General features: G+C 39.9%; 1 pseudogene; it reads left to right on the top strand.

Moving 5' to 3' along the window:
• Nucleotides 1-24,721: 24,721 nt before the first annotated feature.
• LOC100774598 lies at nucleotides 24,722-25,808 on the top strand (annotated as a pseudogene).
• Nucleotides 25,809-27,779: the final 1,971 nt, after the last annotated feature.

Here is a 27,779-nt window from a genome sequence, read left to right as displayed (position 1 = left end):
ATATCATGAGTGGTGTGTGTGTGTGTGTGTGTGTATGTGTGTGTGTGTGTGTGTGTGTGTGTGTGTGTGTGTGTGTGATTATTTCTTTGTAACTTGATTACACAGTTCTAAAGTATAAACTTTATTTTTTTCTTTCAAAAACAAACTATTAAGAAAACATCAATGCTATACTAAAGTGGCAAAAGGTGGAACACACTTGAAGCTAAATTCAACCACACAGGAAATATGCCATCCTACTTTTGAGGTGACCCACTTCCCATTTCCAAGCTTCCATCCTGTGCCTTCAGCCCTGGATCCTTTATGACTGTATGACCTACTAGATACTATAATTACAAGGCCAGGCATGACCAGCAGCAATCCTGGGGAAAAGTCCCAGATCTACTTTTCTCCATATGGAAGTTAACTGTTATATAAAACTGACTCCTGCACTAAAATTAAGAGTGATTTATCTAGGTATGTCTCAAAAGACTTTTTGTGGATTGCTAAGGGAAAAAAGTCAGACATTGGGAACACTCGGTCTGAGCCTCCCTTTCAGCCTTAGCTGCTCCCCAATGCTATGACTCAAATCTTGGGTCCTAAGAGTGGTCATATGTGCAACTGTGGGGAATGGGAAGGCAATTTCCACAAAGCATGGTTTAGACAAGGAAGACTATAAAAACCAGCCTAACTGATTGAACTTGAACCCCTTTCCTCGCCTTAGTTGACCACAGATATATTCTGCAGACATAGAAGAGCAAGGCACTCAGGTGAGCAAGAGTCATAGTGCTCTCTTATTGAGAGGGCACTGAGTACCAGCAAAGGTGGCTGACCAGAAGGGGGAGCAGGAGAATGACACCTTCCTCTTCAGGCTCTGTACATTGCTCTGCATTTCATTCGTGTCAAATCAAACAAATCACCAAGTTTGTTCATACTTGATGAAAAACTTCAGGGTGATTCCTTTGTAGTTCTTCAGTGTCCCCATCACCCTTGCTCACTGATAGTCATGCAGTGGTGATGCACAGATACCCCGATTTTACCTTCTCTTTCTGAATCACCATCAAGTATCCAGGACCGAGGCTCTGAACTGACCAAAATAAAAATCTTCTCTCTGGCCATCATCATTAGATCAAGACAATGTGGATTAGCTTGTGAGGTTACCAAGACAACATGCTTTTCCATGGAAACTAGAGAGTTCTGTTTGACCAGTAGCTTCCCACACCCTGCCACAATCTCCAGCATTCTAGCCTAGTCACTATATAATTGAGCTTACAAAACAATGACAGCAGTCAAACAAACAAAATAAAATCTCAGAACATGGAAAAGTTTTTCATCTGCAGTATGAATAACCCTAGGAAGCTTGCATTGCATCAAGAAACTCAGCAACGCTTTTGGGGTCCTGGCAGGCTGATTCTGACATCAGCAAAGAACCATGCTCCAAGATCAAGCTAGCAGTCTACAAACAATGGAGCTGTCCCAAGGCTCTGAGGTCTGATTCCTGGACCTGCTATGGATAGTGCTTTCAACTCCTGGGCGAGGTCCTATCATTGGATCTTTAAGTGTTATTTCACAAGCTTGCCATTAAGGAGCTACTTTTTCCTTCAGGTTAGTTTCACTCTGCTGTACATCTTAGGACCATTATGTGGTATCTAAGTTGCTAATGGAATGAACTAAAGTGACCCTGAAGATAAATAACTGCAGTAGCAAACTCAGTAAAATTGTTTAGACTTCAATGAAATTAAAGAAAAATCACCTCCCAGTGCCTTTACTACAAAATCAATGCTCAATGACCTTTGTCATTTTTCTCCTGGGGCTTGTTCTCATCAGTTCACATGGCTACCACAAGGGGTTCCAAAGTCCCTGTATAAGCCCTCACTGCTGGTCAGACACAGAAGGCAAGAACACAGCTGAGCCCATTGAGTAGCCATAGTCAGTCAAAGAAAAGACAGCAGATTTAGCCTGTTCTCTGTGCTATATGTACTTGGGATTGTCAGAAATAAGGAGCAGATTCTTCTCTCTGGTTGGGATTGTCATGTAACTCAATCTTGTTTGTAATTCAAATAAAAAAATGCAATACTGATAACAACTGTTGGCATGACTTGCGATATTGCAGGAGCCATTTTATAATAAGAGAAAAACAAACTGATGTGCAGAGAACAGCTCTCTGAATTCATCCTGCAATCTTACCCACTTTTGCTCTGGCCCCAGCCCCGCCTTTGTCTCAGATGCTCTTCATTCTGACTCTATCCCCAAGAACATTTGCTTCTCCTCCAAGTTTTGGCCCAGCAATAATTTAGTGTGAAGAATTCTTCTGGTGCTTTCACCCTTTGTATAACAAATATCTTTAAAATCTCTATGTCCCAATGACCTCAACAAATAGGAAAGCTTTGATGTCCCAAACTATGCCTTTGTTCCCTTCATTATTTTTCAGACAGAGTCTTGTGTTTAATCCAGACTGACCTTGAATTTATCCCCATTTTGGAGTCTCCTGAATGCTGGGGTTACAATCATGTAGCACCAAACATGATTGCTTAGTGCTTTTGATAATGCTCATGGACTCACATCACAGGATCTAGGATGTCATTGGTTTATTGAGTAGGAATATGCCATGCAACTTAATAAGCTGTCATTATGTCACATCTTCATCTGAGTGGCTAGGAAACAGAGGTCTCAGTCAGGATTTGCTTCAGCAGGTCACTTGGCAGCATTGGCGAAGAAACTCATGACTGTTCACAGTGTCAACATCTCATATGGTTAGATGATAGCATTGCTTGGGGTGCCTTAGTTTCAGTTAATTGTTGGAATGAGTTTCTATTCCCTTGCCTTTATTAAAACAGTCATTAAACCTTTTAGACAATAGTTTCCAACTCCTGAGCCTCACCTTCATCTAAAGTGTGTGTAGCACAAAAAGCCGGGCGTTGGTGGTGCGCACCTTTAATCCCAGCACTCGGGAGGCAGAGGCAGGCAGATCTCTGTGAGTTTGAGGCCAGCCTGGTCTCCAGAGTGAGTGCCAGGATAGGCTCCAAAGCTACACAGAGAAACCCTGTCTCAAAAAAACAAAAAAAAAAAACAAAACAAAAAAACAAAAAAAGGTGTGTAGCACAAAGGAAACATTTTGTCTAATTAGCTAAAGATAGAGCATGTCAATTTATAAAGATTTCTTCTTTTCATTTAGATGTGAATACAAGAGCTGTGTTTGCATTTGAAAACTGTAGTGTCTACACCTTCAGGAAGCCTGTGTGATGAGCAATGGGATGCATTTCTGAAAAAACTGAGAAAAACACTTATCTTCCGTGTGCCACACAAACAGAGCATTTATGTGCTTGCTTTACCATCTGTTGAGAATACCTCAGAGAATATGACGTTGAAAGACAAGAGCTGATCTGACATTGCTGGTAAGAGTTGTCACCAAGCATCATTTAGATCACTGGGGATTTACCTTAAGTATATTGAAATGTGGAGACTAAGAGAGATGGCTCAGTGATTGAAAGCACATACTGCTTTTTCAGAGGACCCTAGTTCTATTCCCAGCACACACAGAAAGCATCAACACAATCATCTCCTCCAGGGGATTCAATACCTCTGGCCTTGGCAGGTGTCAGCACACACACATATGTGCCACTGGAAATAATAACATAAATTTGAAAAAAAATATACCAAAATTTAGCACATAGTTTTATACATTAATTAATTCAATCAGTAAATATTTGTTGAGTGCCCACTAGGGAAGCAAGATAGTAAGCAAGACCCAAAGTGCTCTTGGCAGAGTCTCTTGAATTTAACTCTGGTAGAGAAGAGAAGCACATTAATTAATATTAGGTTGCTGTCTATGATGGTTCATGTTTATTATTGACTTGATTGGACTGAGAAGTGCCTAGGAGATTATAAGAGCACATCTGTGACTGTATCTGTAAGAGTGTTTACAGGACGATTAGCTAAATGATGGAAGACCTTCCCTGAATGATGCTGGGTACCTGGGCATAGCAAAAGGTCAAAGTATAAACTTGAGTGGCAGCATTCATATATATCTGCATCAGAGTCATGCCAGGAGCTGCTGTCCACCACTCTCTCCCCACCATGATGGACTGAAGCCCTGAAACCAGGAGTTAAATAAATCCTTTGTGCTTTGAACTTGCTTTGTTGGGTATTTTTTCACAGTTACAAAAAAAAAAAATCTAATACCATCATTGCTATTAGTAAATGTGACCATGGGATCCTTAATCCCTTAGGAGCAATTTACAGGAGAAACTTGGATAATTTTGGAGAAGTGGGCCACAAAAGCTACAGAATGCTATAAACAGAGCTTAATGGGTAATTTACCAGACTTTTGCTTTTGGACCACGAACCAGCTCCAAAATCAAGATGTGGAGACTTATTACTAGTTATGAATGCTTGGCTTTAGCTTACCTCATTTCTAGCGAGTTCTTTTTACTTAACCTGTTTTTCTTTATCTACATTAACCTCAGGGCTTTTTTTTCTTTTACCCTTCCTTCTCCCACTTCTTCCTGTATGTCTTGCTATGTGTCTCCTGGCTGGTGGCCCCTGGCTTCTCATATCAGGCATCTCCCTCATTCTCTACTCCTCCTTTTTCTCTTGTTTTTCCCTCTCTCTCTTGAGACCAGATTCCTCCTCCTACTTATTCTCTCTACCTGCCAGCCTTGCCTATCCCTCCTCTGCCTAGGTATTGGCCTTTCAGCTTTTTATTAGACCAATTAGGTGCCTTAGGCAGGCAAGGTGAAAGAAATGCAAAACATCTTTACATAATTAAACAAATGCAGCATGAACAAATGTAATACAACTTTGTCTGGTTAAACAAATATTCCACAAGAGGTGATTCTGGTGAGAACTCAGAAAAACAGAAAGCATATAGGAATGCAGACTGGAAATCTCTGTGTTCATGAGATTTCAAAAGAAAATAAAGTTTTTGTTAGGGTTCAGACTAGAGGCCACTCATATCATATACTGGCAAAGAACTTGGCTACACCTTGTCTGAGTCCTGAAACTGAAGAACGCTAAGTTTAAAGGTGATGGACTAATTATTATGACAGAAATTTTCAAGGCAGTCCAACATTCTGACTATGGCATGGTAATTGCTGGTGGCTTTTAGTCAGCTTCACACTTAAAATATGGAGCAAAAGGCACAGAAGAAAGGTTTGAAAAGCTTGAAATCCTCCCTCCCTGAAAGTAAACACAACTGTGTAAAGTTGGGACTAATGAGGACTCATTTTCCAGAAAGATCATTACTATTAAAAATAAGTCAACTACTTTGCATTAGAAGAATATAAAACATGACTTGAAAGAATTTGCAGAACTGGTCTTTCCCTACCCATCAAAGGCTTGAGGGTATGAAACAGTGAACTTTGAAAGCCTTTTCCCTGGAAAGAGAGTGGTCTGGGGCAATCTATTATAAAAGGGCTGCTTAAGTTTTATCTCTTGGTATTTGTTTGTTTATGCTCAACTATGAAGACACTCAGTCTATTGAGGTCATGGTCCAAGGTTCTCAGCTACAACTTATGATGATGTTGTACCTTCACAGCATCCATGTAATACTGGGTTTTAAGGCATGAAAAATACAAGTGTCATAGAGCCTTCACCCAGCTTTCAAAGAAAAGATGGGAAGTCAGGCATGAAGTCAAAACATGAAAGGTTCAGAGGTCCCATAGACAGTCTTGGAAAAGGAAATGGCTAAAGCTATGAGACTTTAACTTAAGGCAAAATGGAGTCCATGGGATGGTGAAGATTCTAGGACCATGGAACATTCATTGAAAGCTACAGTTGACAAATAGTCAGCCTAAGATAGAGGGCATATGTGCCACAAATGATAATGCCATACGAATAAGGTTGACTAAGCTCTGTGGAGCTCATTTCATGACACTCTGTCACAGATTCCATGTATAAAGTTATGGAGGTTAGGTGTTTGCCATGCTGAATTTTGGTCTTGCTTAATTCTGATACTGCCTTGCTAGTCTCCTATTCCTCCTTTTCAGCATGGGAATGCCTGTTCTATGCCATTGTGCCCTGGAAGTTTTTTTTTTTTTTTTTTTTTCTACATATGCTTGCAGCTAATAGTTTTCTTTCAGTCTCAGAATCTTGAGCCCATTATTAAGGCCATGGGAAGACCTGGAAATGGACTGAATTAATTTTGTTTCATGGGGAAAGCATGAGCTTTTGGGAGGCTTCGAGGTAGAACACTATGCTTAAAGGAGATATGTTTGGATGTCAGTTTGATAACAGGTACATTCATGATGTTTAATCTTGATTTTAAACTTGAGTGGTTTAAGAAATACCTAAATTAATAAACCACATATCTGGGTTTTCTATGAAGGAATTTCTAGAAAGGATTAATGAAAGGAGGAAGACATGCTTCATTATGATGGCACTATTCTAGAGGTTAGGTGTCCAGATAAACTAGAAAGAGAAACAATAAAAAGTGCAAGCTTAGGTACTCTGTTTCTCTCTGCTTCTGAATTCCATGATGTGAACTGCTTTACCAAGCCTTCTTCATCATGATGGACTGAGCCTCTGAAATTGTTAGTTTAGTTAAACTATTCTTATTTTTAAGTCATTTGCTAGGAACTTTATCAGAGGAATTACAAGTTCAATATGCCTTGGGTAGTCAGCTATATCACTGCATGGAGGTAAAATTAAGTATTCCCATCCTAGGCATTCAGAATGATGAAATCCAAGTTCTCAGTCTCTATGAGAAGCACAAGGACATCAAAATTGTTGCTGGTGCTCTTGGTGATTAATGGAAGAGTTCTGTAGTCCCAGTCAGTATTGCAAATGACAAAATACGGTTTTTCCATGAAGCAAGAGTGTCTTGATCCATGATAGGGTGTTCCTACTACTGAATCATGAGCACTTCTTCTCTAAACCAATGAAAATCAGAGAGAGAAAATGTGAGTGTGAACCTGTTTGAGGATGCATGGTTCAGGTCAATCTGTATGTTCTCAACTTAGTTCCAGCAGAGAGTGGATGGAAGAGAATTTCTGCACATATAGATACTACTTTGCCATAAGTATGAGGCCAAAGAGATCAAGCACAATAAGCAATCTGTCCGTCTCACCAAAGAACATGGTGTTCTGCAATATGTTGTAAGCCAGCCCTTCAACAAAGAAGGCAGGAAGTTAAGATCTTAAGATTCAAAGTCTGTCTTTTCATGTGTCCTGTAACACAAATGCCACTTTTTTTGCTCTGAAGAAATAAAATACTTGGAAAAATAAGGAAGAGGATACAGAGTATAATAAAATTTGGCCAAGAAAATAAAAGAAGCCAAGTAAAAACACCAGCAATGGATTGCCAATAGATATAGTCTACTCTCACTGGGATTATCTACTTCAGAGTCCAGTAAAGATTTAATCCTAGCACTTGGGAGGCAGAGGCAGGCAGATCTCTGTGAGTTCAAGGCCAGTCTGGTCTACAGCGTGTCAGGACAGGCTCCAACGCTACACAGAGAAACCCTGTCTCAAAAAAACAAACCAAAACAAAATAATCTTTAAGAGTAACAAGTTAAAAATGTGTTTGGCTTTGTTTCATATATTATTATCATTTAGTAGCCTGTTTGTTTTCCAATAAGAGACAGAAATGGGTGGATCTGAATGGGAAAAGCAGTAGGAAGGCATTGGGAAGATTAAGGGGAGAAGGAGAGGAAATTGTAATCAGGATATATTATGTGAGAAAAAATATATTTTCAATTAAAGAAAAAAAAGTAACAAATAAATGTACAGACCTTGAAAAAAGTCTAATGTGCTGCCAATAGGCATCAGAGGAGAGAGTCCAGACCATCAACATTCCTAAGACAAGTCAAGGCAGTGAATGGAAACTTCCAGGAAGAAGGAAACAAGCAGAAGGAAGTGCATTCCAGACTGATGAACAGGATATGCAGATTTTGTGCAACAAAACAAAGCATACTAAATTCTCGAAGCTGAGAGAAGGTTGGTGTTTTTCAGTGTGGGCTAGGGGTAGGAGGGTGGACTGAGAAGGGGCCAAAGGGTGGGGGTAGGGGTGGGGTGGGGGTGGGGGTGGGGGCTCCCATCAGGTTATACAAGTTTGATTTCATTCTGAGAACCACAGGAAAACTTTAAGGGCTTTAAGTAAAGAGGTATAATCAGTTTCTCACTTTTAGAATACTTATGCTAGAAGAAGATAGATGTGGAAAAAACAGGTTATGCTGTCACTGTGGGCCCAGTGAAGATGAATTAGACATGGGTGATACTGGATTTGATAAGCCAAATAGATGGGATTGACTTGAGAAATTCTATGCAGATGGTAAATTCCCTAGGGCGAGCTGCAGAGAATATTTGTATGTTACAACTCACTCTTGATCCATGAGTCAGAGAAATAAAAGTATTAATGCTGAAGAAAACCACATTTTATTCATGAAAACAAAAGACAGAAGGAAGGAGAGAAATAAAAGATCTAAGGAAGGAAAGGAGAGAAAGACTGAAAAAGAAAGGAAGGAGAGAGAATGACCATATGTATTTCGTGTAAACTATATTAGAGTCATTAGAACCTTTGAGCAAAACAAAACCCCTTTATCTCATGTGGCTTGTACTTAATCCTAAAACTGGGTAGCAGAAGTATACACACTGGACAGACTAATTTAACTAAGACCTTCCAAATGGTGTGTACTAGCAGTTTAATATGGTTATTGATGTTGACTTTTTTCATGTGGGATTCCACATTATTAAGGTATTTGGAGAAATAAATGAGTATTTCTTCTACTCTTGAAAACAAAATAATTCCAGTTGAAGCCAATAATTGTAGTCAAGGAGAAATAAGCTATTTGGGAGTCGCCAGTTGCTAGTGAAAACATTCCAAGCCCAACAACCCACTTCAGTCCTGTGTTTATCCCTGGGACTGCATCAGTATACCACAGAGACAAGGTCTTCTGTGTGTCTCTGCAAAAACCTAATTAACCATGAAGGTGCGTGATGGTGGGGAATCCTGCTTATTCATGGTGTTTTAACATCAACAAAAAGGAAATACCACGGATTTTAGGTCTGGTCACGCAATCGTATGTTTCCATTGAGAAGTGTAATTGGAAAGGGGCATATTACTTAAATAAATAAATTGAAAATATGTGCTGTTAGACATGAGATTACCAAAGACTGACGGTTACTGTTTTTGGCTTTATCAAAAATCTATCAAATTAGAAAACTACAGATACTGCATTATATCTGTATATATGTTAGAAGGATATTCTGGCATTACCCTGAAAATACTATTTCATTTAAAAAAACATCTTACAAAGCACAAGTAAGACTTGAAGCCACAAGCTTGCTAGAAATGCCTTGACAATAGTTTCAAATTATGCAATATAGAAACATTCCCCAGTAAGAAGTTATTTCTTGAAAGAACAGCCATCATTGTGATTTCTAGTGTCTGAAAAAGACAGGATGTCAGCACATGTGCCTTGCCCAACTGTAACAAAGCCCATAAAGGTGAAGACTGAGTTTCCAGGGCTTTTAACTTTTAAAGCCTGTTGGAAGAAGGCACGATGCTGTATTTTATGTGGTGTAGGCCCCCATGTGTTACCTGGTGGTAATTTCCCCAGCCCTGAGTCCATGTTTGGTGGCATAACCCAGTAACTTTTGTTTGCAGCCCATCTAGACAGACAAGTCTTTTGAGATCTGGTCTTGTTTGATGGGTTTATCAGATTTCTACCCCCAGTTTTCCTTTATGGCTTTCCAGACCTTCCTGTCACTCCTGCTTGCATGGAAGATGCAAAAGTCACTAAACAGTCTACAGTCCCCTGTAGCCTCAGAACAACACGAGAGGGGAGCCATATGTAGTGTTTTCAATTGAAGATCTGAGTCTCCTTCCAGGGACAACTCTTCCTAATCCACTTCCATGAAAATAATCACCCCTGCTTCAATTTTAGCTTCTTTAAATAGTGGCTATAAAGGGAAGTCCTGACCATTTGATCAGCAATGAAATGAAGTGACAAACTCCCTTTGTGATCTCTTAAACTACTATGTCTAATTTCTTTTTGTCACTGACAGATATGCACCTGGACAATAAACCTTCATTCTATACTTCTGAGGGTCATGGGATTATTGTGAAGACATATACACACAACATAGAACAAACACACATATACACATGCCTCAAAAGGTTCTTGTGCCAATACCTGATACATTATAACCAGTCATGAAATGTTAGTTGTTCTAATGATAGATCAAAGATACAATAACTTGAACTCTAGCAGGGAAGTCTACGTGAGAATATGGCATGTAGAATTCTATAAGTACATTGTACAGATATACATTTTCTCAGGCAAGCATATTTTGTATTAGAACAAAAAAAAGAGTTCTTTCAATGGAGAAGATTTAAAACACACACACACACACACACACACACACACACACACACACACAGAGAGAGAGAGAGAGAGAGAGAGAGAGAGAGAGAGAGAGAGAGAGAGAGAGAGAGCAAATATTTGGAAAGATGCGATTCCCTATTAAGGTTTAAGATTTAGCCTGGGCTACCTAGTGAGTTCCAGGTCCTGCCTGATCTACATAACAAGATCTCATCACAAAAAAGAAAAGCCAGCCAATCAGCAACAAAGAGTTGGTATTTTTAACCAAGTTGTAGTCAACCCCTGGGAAATGTTTTGTTTACATTCCTAGTAGGGGACCTACTGCTGATAGCCCTGTCCTGCTGTATGTGTGATTTTAAAAATCAATGCCAAGAGTCAAAGAAAACTGTATAAGTTGCATCAAGAGTTAGCTTTGAGATGCGTAGTCAATATATATCAGCTAAAGACTCAAGACATACTTTACAAGCTATTGAAAAAATTAAAGCAGTAGGAAGACACCAGCATTTCTGTGGACATACCACTCAGCCCTCAATATACACACACATACCTATACGATGGCTACAGATGACCTTACAACTTTCCTCAGAAAGTATTTGAGCAGGAAATAAAACGTTTTCCCAGTGGATGAAATAACAATCACGTCTGCCAACCTAAGCAAGGCAGTTTTAAATTTTATGCATGTCCAACTGCTTGTTCCCCGTTAGCTAATAACCTGTATGCTGGAAACATTTCAATAGAAAGGAGTTCACAGGCCCACAGGCCAGCTCTGAATATATCTATCATGCATGTAAACAAGCAAACCATTATGTTTCTTATTGAGATAAAAAAAGACAACGATAAGTGGGGACTTTTCCCAGAACAAAGAGCTTCCTATTGGAGTGTGGATAATCTTCTAGAAAACCCAGTGTTTTGGCAAATCACACCAGATTAATCTATTAGGCATCTCCTTTCATTATCAAATTTCCGCTGCCTATCACAGTGGCTGTCTTATCAAGCACCCCCTGTTCAATAGTAGCCCATTCCTAGGATTTCAGATGACGGTCTGCCCTGCTCAGAAAACAGGTGTCCCCTCTGTTTGAGGCAGAAAGATCTCTGCATGGAAGCCTGGGAAAGGGCAGGGCTATCAGCCCTGGTTCTACCTGAAGGGACAGGTAACAGAAAACTGTTGATTCGATGAATAGAACTTAATTGGCAGGCATTAGCCAGCAGTAAATGTTTTTTGGAATTAAAATTCCTTAAAAATGTCCCACTGACAAGAAAAGCTTAAAGAAGAAACCACACACAATGGTTTTGTAATAATGAAATGGAGGACACCAAATAGGAGTGTTATTCTCCAGGGAGTGTCCAGGCAAGCATAATATTCACTCAAATACATTGCTGAAAATTCGGTATGCCCTTTCCAACAACTTTTCAGACTTGCCTATGGGCCTTGTGTTGTTGGGCTCCTCACCTGCACTGAAGAGGAAATGCGTTTACTATGACTCTACAAGCAGCTATTATTGCAAGTCAATTAGTAGGATGTATCGGGTTTGCTGGTTCTTGGGATCTCCACTGCCAGCCTGTCTTCTCTTTCTTACTTAATAAAACTGGGCATGTGGTTTCTGACTAGGTCTTTTGTGTGCAAGGCTAGGGTCACCCACCCACATGCAGCAATGAAACCTGCAGCTAATATAAAGCTCAACTTTAGTAGTGATGTGCTAAGGAATGTATGCCTAACTACCCAGCTGTTTGTTCCCATTATAGATGGTCTTTGTAGTCTAGATATATTTCATGTTTATATTGAAATGTATTTTCATGCAGTGGTCCTAGAGAAGATAGTCATTTTGCTTTGTTGAGTCAATGCCAAGATTTCCTTAGGTGCTCTTTTCTGTATTCAATACCATGTGGGTAGGTTCTCTACTTGCTATGTATCTGCATCCATCTGCATTCTCCAGAAGAAGAAAGACTCCATTCTCTACTCTGAACTCAGCCCTCACAAACTTGGCTGTTGTGTGTTGTACTGTAATAAAATAAAGACATTTGCAAGACCACCATGCTGATGACCAGAAGATCAGGCTGTCTGTGGCTTCCCTGACTCATGGCAGGATGGCTCAGGGGTGGGTGCTGAATCTGCAGGGTAGGTAGAAAGCAATTGATGAGTGCATGCCTTTTGCTCCTGGCCTTCTACAGCACCAGCCTTGTTTCATCTACAGATAATTAAATGGTTTTCAGGGCAATTAGGAACTGAAGGAAGGAACAGCCAATTCTCTCCAGGTTTCCTCAATCAGTGTGATTAAATTTCTCAAAGGCAGGCTGCAAGTAGCTGAAGCTGCTGCAATGACTTTTCCTGGAAAACTGTTGGGCAGCTCAGAATTGAGCTTTTCATTTAACTACTTGCTGTTTCTTTTTATTATGTGCAAATTGTGGCTTAATAGATTTACAGTCTCTATAAAGTCACAACTGTTAGGGTAACCCAAGTGGCCAGTATATACTACAATGACTGGTATGAACCCAAACAGATTATAACCAACCGTAGAATACACTTTTTAAAAATATTAACACCACCCTATACTATATTTAGTCAAGAAGCAATATTTTGTTGGCTTTTGCACATTTATAGAGTAAAATATAAAGTATTCATCTTGGGTGAGAAAAAATGGAAAGTGCATTTGGGAATAGCTGATGTAACTATCATGTTACAATGGAAAGATTCAGAGCTCCTAGTTAAGGGCCACTGACTTAGAAGTATATACAACAGCCATACAAATATATATTTTTAAGTAGATATTGAAATTGATTTCTTTCTTCTTTCATACATATTAAATATCAAAAAAACAAGGACTGAAAAGATGACTCAGTGGTTAAGAGCACATACACATTTTTTGGTGTGTTTTTTAAAATATATTTCTTTTCTGAGACAGGGTTTCTCTGTGTAACAGCCATGGCTGTCCTGAGCTGTCTTTGTAGACCAGCCAGTCCTTGAACTCACAGAGATCTGCCTGCCTCTGCCTCCCAAGTGCTGAGATTAAAAGCCTGTGACACCACTGTCCAGCAGCACATACATGTTTTTAAGGAGGATCTGAGTTGGTTCCCAGCACCTACATCAAGCAGCTCACAACTACCTATAACTCCAGCCCCAAGTGACCCAATAACCTCCTTGGATTCTGAAGTTACCTACATTCACATGTGCATGTACCATACACAGACACACATGTATACCCATAGTCAAAAATTGAAACATTAATAAAAAGTCACTAAAACTAAGTAAGTTATTCATTGTTGAATCCAACACACTAATTTATGATTCTGTGCCCATATCTTCATCACAAATTTCTATCTAAAATGACCATAACCAAATTAGAATCTTAATGTTTATATTACTTACCTAATACAATATATATGGATACGTTGGAATAATCTGCAACCCAAACAGGGGCTCTCCTCCCAAGGCAGTATCATTTAAGCAGTGAAACTCTACTGAGCACCTGATTTATAATAAGAGTCCTGCTCTCTTACAATGCTCTCTTACAGCTCTCCAAACACAGTGACTCGATGTTAATGGAGGACACCAAGGCTTAGCCTTGACTTTTGAATCTGGGATTTGGCTTTCTCATTTGTTAAATGGAGGTTCTACCTTCTCAGATTGGTTCATGCCAGTCTGAGACTCAAAACAAATGAACAAAGAAACAAAAATATGAAATAGCTTGACAAACGTAAGATGTATATTAGCAGTGCAATGATGATGATGATGATGATGATGATAATATCATTTTATCAAAGCATATCACCAAATGTATTAGACTGGTAGCTTAATTTGATTCATTGTTTGCCAAAACTCAAAAGCATCTATCGAGATTTCAACGATGACAAAGAAATTATGGCCTGCAAGAGAAAAGTGGTAAAACAACCAAGTACAACAAATTCTCTTTCATTATGATTTGAGTTTCTGTGAGAATCAATGAGAAATGGCATGTAGTCATGATTCTGCAATGGTATGCAGACATTTTGAACATGAGCAGATGGCTCTTTAGAGACTACTGTTTGAATTCTGAGATGAAGGGCTGGGCAGATCTGGACAAACTCATGACAGTATACTACTAAGTGAGTTCTAATGTTACAAGACTTGTCAGAAACAAATGCAAATCAGTAAACACTGAACTATAAAAATGGCATGTGAACCTTTCACTGGTATGATATAATTTCTTTCAGAATCATTAGAGTATGAAACAATTCCCCCCTAAGTTACATAATAAAATCTATAGTCAAATGCTAATTCTAGGAAACTGAGGACAGCCATTGATTTTTAAATTAAATACTTTTAAATATCCAAATAGTACATTTTTACTTTCAAGTAATTGACTAATTTATTTTCCAAAGGAAAACCCCCTTAGTATATAAGAAATTGGATTAAGTAATTAAAAGTATTTCAAAATTTGGCAAAATCTAACCATGAGACAAGATGCTGTGAAATACAAGAAAAGTAGATTCCCACCTTTTTGAAATTAGTGGAAGACTTGAAATACTAGTGAAGTTAAAGGAAAAGTTATTTAGGTAATTCAGATTAGAGGATGCAATGCTGAATTTATTTTATTAAAACATTTATTTATTTATTTATTTATTTATTCAATGTGTATAAGGTTATGCATGTGTGTCCACATATGCCATGATTCTTGGAGGTCAAAGAACAACTGAGAGGAATTGGTTCTCTTCTTCTACCAGTGGGTTCTGGAGCAGGTAATCAAGCTTGGTAGCAAGCAACAATACACAGCAGCCACCTCTCTGGACTTGATTTCTAATACATTAAAATTAACTTAAGCTTATCTGGTGAGTTGACAATTTGAAATTCACTTGAAAAGAGTAAAATGAATCTCTGACATAATTAAAATGCAGAAATGGAGTAAAAAATTTGAGTAAGAACATATTAAAGCAAAAACCAACACTATAGGAAAAGGAATGCAAACGTTTTTGCTGCAGAATTAAACAAAAAAAATCCCAAGATATGCTTAAAAATGTGTAATAAAGACACTAAAGTATAATTGATGCCTACAGTTTCCTTTTGTTTAAAAATGGCCAGTTTCCTTAAAACAATAGAATATGCAATTAGTTGGTGAAAAACATCAATTGTGGAAAAGAATTCTCTTTCTGATATTCTGCTGAAATAACATCTGTTTCGTGTACCACGGATAGGAGAGCAGTGTTTAATCCATCCATTCTCACAGCTGCTTGCAGTGTAAGAATGTATAAAATATAATGTGATTTACTGTGTTTTGTTGTGAAACTCAATAGTAAAATGGTTCAGATGCTCCTGAACATAATCTCGGAACTTCGTAGACGTGTACACTTCATTAACACACTGCAGATGTCTAGATATCAGGGCTCTCCATTGGAGAACATGCCGTGATGCAGCTGTTCACCCAGCTCGGTGAAGGGGCCATTTGCAAATCTCTTTAATAGCTTTGCCGTTTTCTACCACTTGAATGAAAAGTGATAATGTGTGGATCTCACAGTCATTAAGAACTTTCCGTTACTCCTTAAGGATTAATTTTCGCTGACCCAGAATTTTGTATTTGTTTAACACAAACCGTGGGTTACTTTGATGTTATCTACTTCTATAAACAGTAATATACAGTCCTCTCTTGGGCTAAAACAGCTTTTATTCCAGTGAGAATTGATGGTATTAATCACTCTGAAGTCCAAGAGTGCTGATCATAAATTGTATGGGGACCTGGCTTAGTACCTCCCAGGGCTCCCATTCATCAACAAGTGCTCATTTCCACCTGGATAGGAGATATATGAAGGGTAATTTATCTCCGAACTCAGGTTCTGTGACCCCCTCCCTGATTAGTTGTCATAAGAGACATTCGGTAACAAATAAATATTTGTTCTACCCTTTGACATAAAGACCTAAATTAGCTGCCATTTCTAAAGTCTGATTCCCTCCAGTGGCCAGAATGGAAAATGCACACCACACATACCCTCACGTACAGAAGGAAAAAATGAATTGACAGCAAATACGGGGCTTCACATCCAAACACTGTCAAATTCATGATCACAATCTCAATCCAGACTTATTTTTTGCCATATATTAAAGCTAAAAATGTTAGCCCATTCATTTAGGAACTGCCAGATTTGGAGAGGGTTTAGAAAGCATCACTTTAAAAATGAAAATCAGCACTGAGTTGCAGAAATACTCATCTCAAATAAAAACACAACAAACTCCAGATCAATATATATCAAGAGAAAAAGTGGAAATCAACTACTTTATGGCAACATCACAGCAAGGACTACCTTCTATCCACTGTCAAATCCCACAAAGGGATGAATTTGCTAATTAAATTTTCAGGGGGAAAACACACCCCGATAAAAGAAGAGGAGACGACTGAGTCCCCAGGACAATAACCAGAAGGGTTGCCTGGAAACTGGATGGCAATCTTGAATTTCAGAATTCTTTTTCTGTATGACCTTATTTTGTAGCTTCTGGGTTTTTTCCCCCTTCTCAAATTATTAAGTGAAAGAAGGCAGGCTCTCATGTATAGACTCAAACCCTTGACTAGGGCGACATTTTTTGTATTATTTCTGGTTTTAACCTAAACATGATTTGGATTTTGTAAATTTCAAAGTGCCCCCTGTTTCATTGCAGTGTGTGGTTTTAAAACAGTGTGGGGCTTCAAACTGATCATTGTGTGAGTTTACTTTATGCCAAACACCCCCAAAATGCAATCCTTGAAAGCAATAGAAACTTAAGGAAAGCCCCACCCCAAATCCAATTTCAGTAATAAACCTGTAAGCCTTTTTGCCCAAGTGTAAACTGAAGAGATTAAAAGTTTTGCAAATATGATCCTTTTACAATTGCAACTGTAAATTTCACATTTGTTTTGGCTTTTTTAATCATGCAACTGAAACCAATGTAGAAATGTTATTCTCCAGACTTGCATTTCACAGGATTTTTGCTTGTTTGTTTGTTTGTTGTGTTTTGTTTCTGGAGAATCCATTCAGTTTGTGCCAAGCTCTGTTCTGTGAGCTCAACTTTCCTGGTATAACAGTAATTCCTAACGAGATGACTGATGACTGAAGGACACTTGTTCCTGTGTTTGAGAAAGAATGCCTGAATTTGACCTTTGTAAATGGCACTGTTCACCAAAAGCACTCTGAACCAGCAGGGGGTGAAAAATGGTACAGATGCTCTTGTCCTCAGTGAGGACTTTAGGCTGCTTCCTAGAGGTTACAGCCTGAATGATGTAGAAAAAAATATTCATGACCCATATATCTGGTGATACGGGTTCAAAATATAAGAAAAATTCTTATAACAACCATAGATGAACAATCCAATTAAAAATTAGGCAAAATACGGCATTTATTCATTAAGAGGTATGATGTCAATAAACAGAGAACATGCTAAACCTAGTTCTAAAGCAAACTGAAGCCATGGTGAGTGACCAGTTCATATGGAGAAGACACACAAACAATAGCATGTATGGGCAAAGATGCAGAGAAACTGAAACTTTCACAGTGGGAATGTAAGATTGTAGACGTACTTTGGGAGGGGACTGTCATCTAACCCAGTGGCTGCATTTCCCAGGATCTATACAACTCTACACAAAGATCTGCACATGAGTATAGCATTTTCATAATATGTCTTCATAGAAACAACTGAGATGTCCTTATGTTGACGAATGTGAAAACAGAGTATGTTAAGATTATATAGCATAACATACAATTGCCACATAGAAGAACCTCAAAAGCATGAACAATCCAGTAGAGAACATATTTTCTGTGCTCAGCCAAAGAAGCCAGTCTTGTAAGACCCCATAATACATTAGCATGTGTGTGTATGAAATGTCTGGAAAAATTAAATATAGAGATAAAGAAAGCATCAGCTTTCTTTGGGTTGAGGGTGTACATGGAGAATGCACAATAGACACAGTTCATCTTCAGGATGTCGCAGTCATTCTAATGTTGCCTGTGGTGATGGCTGAATAACCCTGTAAGTGCATTAAGGTGTTTTGAGTTGTCCTTAAATCAGGTGAAAAGCAACTCTTGGGCATGCAAATTGTATCTCAATAACGCAGTTTTCTTTTAAAAGGAGAGAATGAGTGGGGTCACGGGGTAGCTCTACAAGGTAGCCACACTACACAACTATGTTGTTTCCTTTAGAGAAAGCCATGAAAGGGTTTTACCAAGGGATGGGTGGTAGGTGGAGTGATGGAAAACATGGGGTTCCCATTGTGAAGAAAGCTGTGGCTAGCTTATGCAGACAGCTTGGCTTTAGAGGTGGGTCAGGTGGATATTTGTTTCTATGCTCACCAAGTCTCATGTTCCCAGCTCCAGAGTTTTAGCTCATGTGTCATCTCTTCATATACTCCACAATGAATTCTGAAGTGGAGGTGATGCCTCATGTAGCCTTGCATCTTTAGTATCTCATACGTGGTCTGGCACTCACCTAGCTCTCAACTAATGCTTCTTTGACAAATGGTGAACAGGATCACTGGAGACATTCAATCAGAAGTCTACCATTTCTGGTGGTTTGACAAACTGTCTTTTGTTTCAACTGGTTGTCTTGCCAATGGAAACATAGTTTGGTCTTTTGTTGGAAGACCCCCTCTTATCCTTATTCTAGTTGCTTTGACTTAAGTTCTTTGGGACACCCTATGTCAGGGAAAAATCAATCAATCAAAAATTATTCGCAATGAGAACATATTCTCTGTGTGCCTGCTACAGTGGATAAATCTTGGGAATATGATTATAATTTAAGTATTACTATAATTTTATATGTTTTTGCCCTAAAGTCTTAACAGACTGGTTCAGTAGGTTCTACTGAGCTAAATAGAAGGTTATTGAAACTGATTATGCTATTAAACTGATGTACACTATAGATAGACTAAAAGAGTAAAGTACTTTGGGGGACAAGCTCCTGTAAGTACTTTCTCACTTGCTTCCTTTGTTAAGAGAAAAAAAGGAATACTCTTCAACCATCAAGTATGTGGAAACAAAGCCAAACCCAGACAGCTCCCAGCTTCTATCTCAGAGAAGAGTCTTCATTCAGCTCAAGCACATGGAAAACATCCACAGGATATTTTAAAAGAGAACTCAAATCCAGAACAATGACCATAAGCCTCCCAATGATCTCCAACAGGAAGTAAAGATTGTGCTCTGTTGTGTAAAGGGTCAGTAATGATGCTTAAAAGCAAAATATGTCTTTGAAAATTAATTGAGCAGAATAATTTCCTATAGTTTTATTTATTTGGAAACCTATTATGCCACAGGGAGAAAAACTGCCATCAATTAAATTCCAAACACATTTCTCTGCACTCTTTTTAGCAAACAGCACTCCTCAGCTGAAGCCATGGAACTCAGTGAGTTACTAACTGTCTCGTAGGCATTCTCTGTGCATGATTTCTGACCTGTTAGACCCAGACAAAGCTAAGTAGACATTGAGAAAATTTGTCCAACAACCATTTCAATCAACTGTACCGTTTAATTTTTTTCAAGTTCAAATTGACCAGTTACCTAAATTGATGGATTGTTTTTGCAGTTGAGTCTTGGGGGTAATGGTTGGCACACATCTTGATGTGCTGTAGTGAACTTGGCCAAGAGCTTCATTGTTTTAGCCAATGCAATCTTCTAGTTCATGCAAGGAGCCTGGCATTTTAAAGTCACCTCATTAAAGCCTGGATAACTTTTCACAATTTGCTTTTCTCATTGAGCTCTTCCTAAAATGACTATCTGATGCCCTGAGGTTTGGATGTATTTGAGTAATTTAAAAGAAGAAAAAGAAAAGGCACCAGAGGTAAAAGTATGTTTCTTTCATGTTGCTATCACTCAAAAATAAAAGCAGATTTCTCTCAGTCTAGACCCTTACCCACAAATCAACTTTGGGAAGCATCAAACAGTAATTTAATTTCAAAAGAAAAATATCAGAAAATGACATAAGCCATTCTGATTGTATTGCTAAACAATTTGGAATTCATCTCTGGCACAGAGACTTTATAGAATCCATGTGCCGGTTCAACGTTTTGACTTTAATAATTTAGATTATAGGTATGATACAAACCAGCTGCATCTTTCTGGCTGTAAGCAGTAAGTTTTCATTCCCCAGCTGGCCTGGACTTCAGTTTTGTGAGCCAGAGGGCCAGTGACCTTCTTCTGTATGGTAGCTATCTACTGTAACAGAATCTGAGATAGGAAGATGCCCTGAAAAGTTGTGTGGTGTGGTCCTAAACTTCTGCAAACTGGCTTTGTATGCTGTTGAAGCACAGTCTCTACTGAATATTTTAAGCCCAAGGTGTTATTTAAAACTCAGGAAAGATGTTGTGAAGAGCCCAAAGTTTGGATTGTAGAAACTCAAGCTTTTTCCAGTAGTTATAAAACTTTATAGCTTAGCCCTCCATGTGAGGAAGAAATCCATTAACAGGTGTTGAGACCAGTCTGCCATGCTTTAGCAAATCCCAGACTTTGAAAGAATGTGCATATGCCCATTCTTGAATGGCTAGAGATATCACTAAATATGATGTGACAAAAGCCATCATGTAATGCTCTCTTGGTTATGATCTGAAAGCCAAGCTAAAAAAACAGGCAGCATCATCAGACATCTCTTTAGGATCCAGGAGGAGAGCTAAAGGAAAACTGAGTGGTACTCACCTCTGCAGCCAGATACTCCTGGAGTCAGGAGGAGAGGCGGTGTATGGAGCAGGACAAGGTTATCTGGATATGAAGAATAGGAGCAATTGTGTCAGTAGACGGAGCAGCAGGTGCTGTCACAGCATGTAGAATCAGTGGTTAGGCCAAAGTCGCTAAGAATGGGACAGTGTCTACGGGAGAGCCAGCAGCACCCTCAGTGTACTCTGTAGTCTCCTACCCCAATTATGGGTCAACTCTATCTCATCCAAATCCTTTCAATGGGTTCTGCAGGTACATTACAGTTTTGTCCTTTGAGTGAACAGGGAAAATGGCCAGAAATCCACTCTGTTACCTTGAAACTTGTGTACTCATGTAGCTCAGTACCCAGCTTGCACCTCTATATGCCAGACTGCAATGCTCAGGCAGATAAAAATGAGACTGTTAAGTAAAAGATAACGTCTACTGGAAATAACAATTCAGCGACTTTAGGCAATGATGAGTTCTGGGTTAATTTTAATGTGTCAGGGAAAAAAAGTGATGTAGCCATGCATGATAAAAACAACTTTGGCAGCAGGATGGAAGCTGAATGCTTGAAGGCTGGCAGCATCCCCAGTGCATCCAGCTTTAAGGAGATAGCAGGGCATCCTGGGACTTAGGGAGGTCCCAATGACAAGTAGCCTCAGTGCACCCTAGATGATAATGTGTTTGCCAAAGCCACACTGTTTCCTGCAGTGTGTTTTTCCTGCAGCGTTTCTACACAGATATGTTTTGTCCCATACATGTGGTGGTGTGTCTACATACCTACAAGATTTTGCCTCAAGGAAGTACAGGATAGAAAGAAAAGATCAATAATACTATTTTAGCTCTGAAACTGTTGCAGAGTGGGGAATATTTTACCCTTATTAAAAATAATGATGTATTGTTAGATTAAAAAGAAATAACACACTTTAGTAAACCTCTACTGGGGACCTCTTATGTACAAGGTCAAAGCTAAAAAAAGATGAACGAGATGAAGGGCCTTACCACATCTAGCCAAGGAGGAAATCCTGCAGCTGTTGGTCAGTGCAGCACAGGAAGGGAGACGGTACTGGGGGATGTTGGTGTGATGAGTGCCTATAGAGCACCCACCTGCCCACCTTTCCATGTGCCACCATTGTAGGTGATGATTAATGTCATTTGAATGCCTGGAGCTCTCCTGTATAGCAAACTCAGGCACTGGTGGAGTGGAGATAATTCAGAGCTCAGACCAAGAGAGGTCACACTCTACACTGAACAGGATTCCCTTCTACTTGAAGCCTCTGAGGATGACAGGGATGGAGAAGTTGTCTGCACATCTGAGTGAGTGCTGTCCTGGCTCCTCTTTGGTGAGATGTCTCTGGTGCTGACCACTGCAGCACTGTAGCACATGTCTCCAGGCAGATGTCTGGAGTCTGAGCATGCTTGATGCACCCAGCACTGCCACAAAACTGCCCCCACATGTGGAGATATTCACCAATGGCATCTCCTCTAGGAAAGGCCTATGACAATGACAATTAAATTTCCCTGCATTCTTTAATACTCCTAAATATTCCTATCCAATGTGGGAAATACTGAGGGCTTGTCCACCAGAATTGCAGATGAGGAGCTGGTCTACATTGGTTCTACTTTCGAAATTCTGGTCTGAAATACCACTGTTTACCCTCTATAAGGTGAAAACACCAGAGGGAGACTCCAGGAAATACATTCAGTAGCTATCTGGGATACCTTTCTCTTTATCAGTACTTTCTACTGGTCAGATATGGGAAGACCAAGAAGATTATATTTCACCTAGTGTCTCCCTTCTGATTTTGGAGAGATTATTTTCTGATATTTAAAAGGGGGAGTTACTGAGCCCAATGTAGTAGCTCATGTCTTTCATCAGCAGAAGAGATCATTAGGCAGAAGAATGACCATGAGTTTAGGGTCAACCTGGGATATACAGGGAGTTCCAGGACAGCCTGTGTGAGATTTTGCCTCAAAATACAGGTAGACAGACAGATAGGAATAGAATGTTTGAAACTCAGGAAAAGCTTGTACTCTCAATACTCAAGCTCTTGCAGATCCAGACTTTTGGATTCAACTTATTAACTGATTGCTATCTACAATTGTCTTTATATTTTCAATTGCATCCATCTCCCCTTATATCCGAGTGCCAGAGGAGGACAGCCATGGCAACCTGGAACATGATGTGAGTGATATACATCCCTATTGGAAGTTATTTCACATCTCTACAGGTTGGCCATTATTAGCAAGAAGTCAAATAAGTTTCACCTAACATAGATTTAAGAGATTTAATCACTTATAGCCAGTAGGAAATAGCCCTGAAGGTCCAGCACAGAGCTAAAGCTTTATTGCATCTGTATGGATAGAGCCTTAGCAGCTGAGATGGTTATCCTTCCCATGCTGGGATTTTGGTTTCCTCTCAGGCCACACTACCTAGCATACAGACATCTGACTATCAGATGTATCTCCAGATAGAGGTGTTTTCCTATAGCAATTGTTGTTGGGAATTTTTAAATTTTATTTTACATCCAATGTGGACAAAATTGCCAACATTAAGACTGCCAGTAAAACCTTAATTTCTCAAAACTGTTCACCTGTCTCTCAGCCCTCCTGAGTTAACCTACCAACAATGGGTTAATCCACCAGGGTTGAACTTCACGCTCCTTCCTCTTCAGTATGGTCACAGTGCTCTTCTGAAAAGCCTGTCACAAGAGAACACTAACCTGTTGTGTGTATCTGTCTCTGGTGCCGGTTACCCTGCCTCCTTGGAGGAGGTGGTGAGAAGACAGCACCAACAACCCAGGCAGTGGGAGTCAGTGTCTTCCAGAGGGTGCTGCAGTTTATTAAGGAAGTTAGACCTGCCTTTATCCCCCCACCCAAGGTCCTATTGGCTCAGGTTGTCGACTCTGCTGGATTCCTTTTCCTCATTAGTGTCTCTGGGTCAGGTGTCTCTTTGTCAACAGCCTCTGGGCAGAGGCAGGCTTGGCTCAGGGAGGAAGTACCTGACATGCATGCTTATGCAGGCTGGCCTGGGCACTTGCAGCTTGGAGTTCACACCCCAACCAAAAGGACTGTGGGACTTGTGTGGGGTTCTGATAGATGCTTTCTTGGCCCTTGGCTTTGAGATTCTGTTGCCATCTTGAAACAATGTGATCATTTCATGAAGGTCATGAGAGGAAAGCGAACTCATTTGAAGGTGGGCATAAATCAGCCTCCAGGGAAGAGAAGGCAGTAAGTCATCAAAAGGAAACATGATATTTCCAGGAATTTTGGAAAGTAACTTTTATATTTGATGTATCACTTATATGAGCCCTCCATCCTCAGTGTCAAACCCGCTGGGCAGCTTTCCTTATCATTAGCCAATAAAAGTCTGCTATCCTAGGTTTTCCTGCTCTATTCTCAGGGTTATAGAGTTTCTCTGAGTTTTTTTCCCCATCCTAAAGATTATCCTGCCTAACAAAGGAAGGAGTTAGTGTCCTTGACTGTCAGCAAAAAAGTCACAAGCAGGGATAAAATACATGATTGAAGAACTGAACATTTAATTCCACACAGAGGTATTAAAGGAAAGATCTCTTGAGTTAGCAGACCACGACAATGGGTCAGCAATTTCTCATCTATTTCTGACACTGTCATTGACTCAGGGTACTGGGGAAGTCAAAAGTTCCTGTGTTTCAAAACTTCATTGAACTATCATAGCAGTTATTAATTATTAGGTTAAAAAATGTTCACGGCTGCATCCTGTGTCTGTGTCACCCATACCAGACCATGCGGCTGTTTGCCCAACGCTGCTCATGGTGCACTAGCGGTCCCAAAATGTTCAAAGTCCAAGATGGCAACCCTCAAGGACCAGCTGATTGTGAATCTACCTAAGGAAGAACAAACACCCCCAGAACAAGATTATGGTTGTTGTGGTTGGTGCTGTTGGCATGGCTTGTGCCATCAGTATCCTGTCTGTGGCTGACTTGGCTGAAGGACTTAGCAGATGAGCTTGCCCTTGTGGATGTCATGGAAGACAAGCTGAAGGAGGAGATGATGGCTCTCTGGCATGGCAGCCTTTTCCTTAAAACACCAAAAATTGTCTCTGGCAAAGACTATAGTGTGACTGCAAACTCCAAGCTGGTCATTGTCACAGCAGGGGCCCATCAGCAAGAAGTAGAGAGCCGACTCAATCTGGTCCAGTGAAATGTGAGCATCTTCAAGTTCATCATTCCCAATGTTGTGAAGTCCAGTCCAAACTGCAAGCTGCTTATTGTTTCAAACCCAGTGGCTATCTTGACCTACGTGGCTTGGAAAATAAGTGTCTTTCCCAAAAACCAAATTTTCGGAAGTGGCTGCAATCTGGATTCTGCTCAGTTCCATTATCCGATGGGAGAAAGCTTGGGTGTTCACTCACTAAGCTGTCATGGATGGGTCCTAAGGAAGCATGGAGACTCCAGTGTTCCTGGGTGGAGTGGTGTCAATGTTGCTGGTGTCTCCTGAAGAATCTGAATCCAGAGCTGGACACTGATGCCGACAAGGAGCAGTGGAAGGAGATTCACAAGCAGGTGGTTGACAGTGCCTATGAGGTGATCAAACTGAAGGGTTATACATCCTGGGCCATTGGTCTGTCTGTGGCTGACTTGGCTGAAATGCATCCCATTTCTACCATGATTAAGGGTCTCTATGGAATCAAAGATGATGTCTTCCTCAGTGTTCCTTATGTCCTGGGACAAAATGGAATCTCAAATGTTGTGAAGGTGACTCTCACTTCTGAAGAGGAGGCCTGCTTGAAGAAGAGTGCAGATATGCTCTGGGGGATCCAGAAAGAGCTGCAGTTCTGAAGTCCTCAGATACCCTAGTGCTTCACTGTCCAGGCTGCAGCAGAGTTTCTATGGAGACCACACACATCTATCTACTTGTCTGAGCTGTGGTTAGTGTGGTTGTGTTAAGGTAGCCTGGAGATAAACTCACTTCCGACAGCTCTACCCTGATGCTAAGTGGTACTTGTGTAGAGGTGACCTGGTTGGTGTGACAGTCCCACTGTCTCCATGACACATTGCCAATTGTGTTCAGGCTTCAATTAGACATGAGCCTGTGTCTGTACTATGCACCCTCACCAAACATGCGTAGGCCAATGAGTTCCCAGTTAGTCACAGCCTGGCTCCAGTGTGTAAGTCCATCATGCATATCTTGTGCATAACTGTTCTAAAGGATATCATTTTGTGTATTATGTTTCTGTAGTATAATTTGAAATATTGTATAAGAAGTAAGATCTGCATATGGATGATGCAACCAACTACCCAAGTGTCGTGCCAATGAAAACACCAAATAAATCTTGATCAGTGAAAAAAAAAAGATATTCATTGAGCACTCAAGATCCAGAGGCCTTTTACCAGAGCAGAAAGAAGAGGAGTTCCAGTCTTTAAGAAAAACAGAGTATCATCCTCCAGCAAAAAGTGAGTGAAGACATATACCAGAGGCAAGGACTAGGTTGGGAAATTGGAAATCTTCATTTTAGGACCCTCAGAAGGTCCTCTTTTCTTTTTTTTTTCTTCCTCTTTATACACATGTGCAAATGTGTATTTGTGGAGGCCCAAAGACAACCTCAGGTGTTAATCTCGGGTGTTACCATGCCCCTTTCTTGCTATTTCAGAGATCACATCTCTTCCTTCTTTTACATTTTTTTTAAACTGGCACTAAAGAAACTGTAGAGCAGATTAATTTGTCCATTTGCACCCCTTCCTTAGTCAATGCCTACCCATATCTGCATTATCCTCTGCCCTTTCCTAACTCCTTTTCCTATCAAAATTTAACTCTTCCTATTCCTTTTCCATAGATTACTATTAACTGCTCTGTAAAATGGCATTATATATATATAAAAAAACCACTTCAAAAATAGATCCAATCATACAAAACTACGTAAAATTACTAATATGGGGTTTTGGGACTATAAAAGCAATTCCTTATGGTTTGACATGTAAGATAAGGTCTTACTGTCCTTGTCTCTTCACAAAGTTGCAATTTCACCTCTGCTGTTGAGCAGGGGAGACAACTGGTGAAGACACTTCGACCACACAACTCAAATAAGATCCAGGAGACATTTGCCAATGACCTGTTAAGGCCTCTCTGTCTGGAAACACACTTCAGGGTTAGTAGGACTTGACTTCTTTCTGTCTTCACTATCCCTCCCATCAGTAATACAAAGCTGAAGCCTTGCAGTCAAAGAGGATGGACAGAGTCATAAAGGGAGCTAAACTTTCTATGTTACCAAACGCCACTCCTGCACACAAAGTTCCAATGGGCAAATCGCTATTAAGGGAAATGGAGAGAAGATTGGGAATGAATTCTTTGAACAGATTTGAGTCCATGAGTAATCCACCTGTTACTGCTTGCCAAGTTATCTGAAGTGACCCTCTCCTTAGGACTCAGCCCACGAGTGTGTCCCCCAGTGTGGTGACTAAAAAGGTCACAGTGTGCTCACATGCCTTCCCTATAAAGCTTGTTGTAAGGACTCCTGCATAACAGTCCTGAAAACACTGGAAAGTAAAACTTGAGTGAATTAAAACCAAATAATGCCCACCTCCTGTAATTATTGCCCCACGTTTTCAATTCTTAACCTTCCTTAGTCTAAATTATTGAAGTCTTACTCTATTATGTCAAGGTAAGTCTCATTAGTATTTACAGGAATCTTATTTTTATTGGCTTTATTATAATGAGTGTGGAATTAAAAAAAATCTGTTCATACCTCCTGGAGTACAATTGAAGTAAGGGAGGAGTGATGATATGATCAAAGGAGTCAAGACCATGATGGGGAAACCCACAGAATCAGCTGACCCAAGCTAGTGAGAGGTCACTGACTCTGCACTACACTGTCAACTGGGGAATG

This window comes from Cricetulus griseus, chromosome 2 (assembly GCF_003668045.3).
Source record: "Cricetulus griseus strain 17A/GY chromosome 2, alternate assembly CriGri-PICRH-1.0, whole genome shotgun sequence".
Lineage (NCBI taxonomy): Eukaryota > Metazoa > Chordata > Mammalia > Rodentia > Cricetidae > Cricetulus > Cricetulus griseus.
This window is presented reverse-complemented; position numbering and strand designations above follow the sequence as displayed.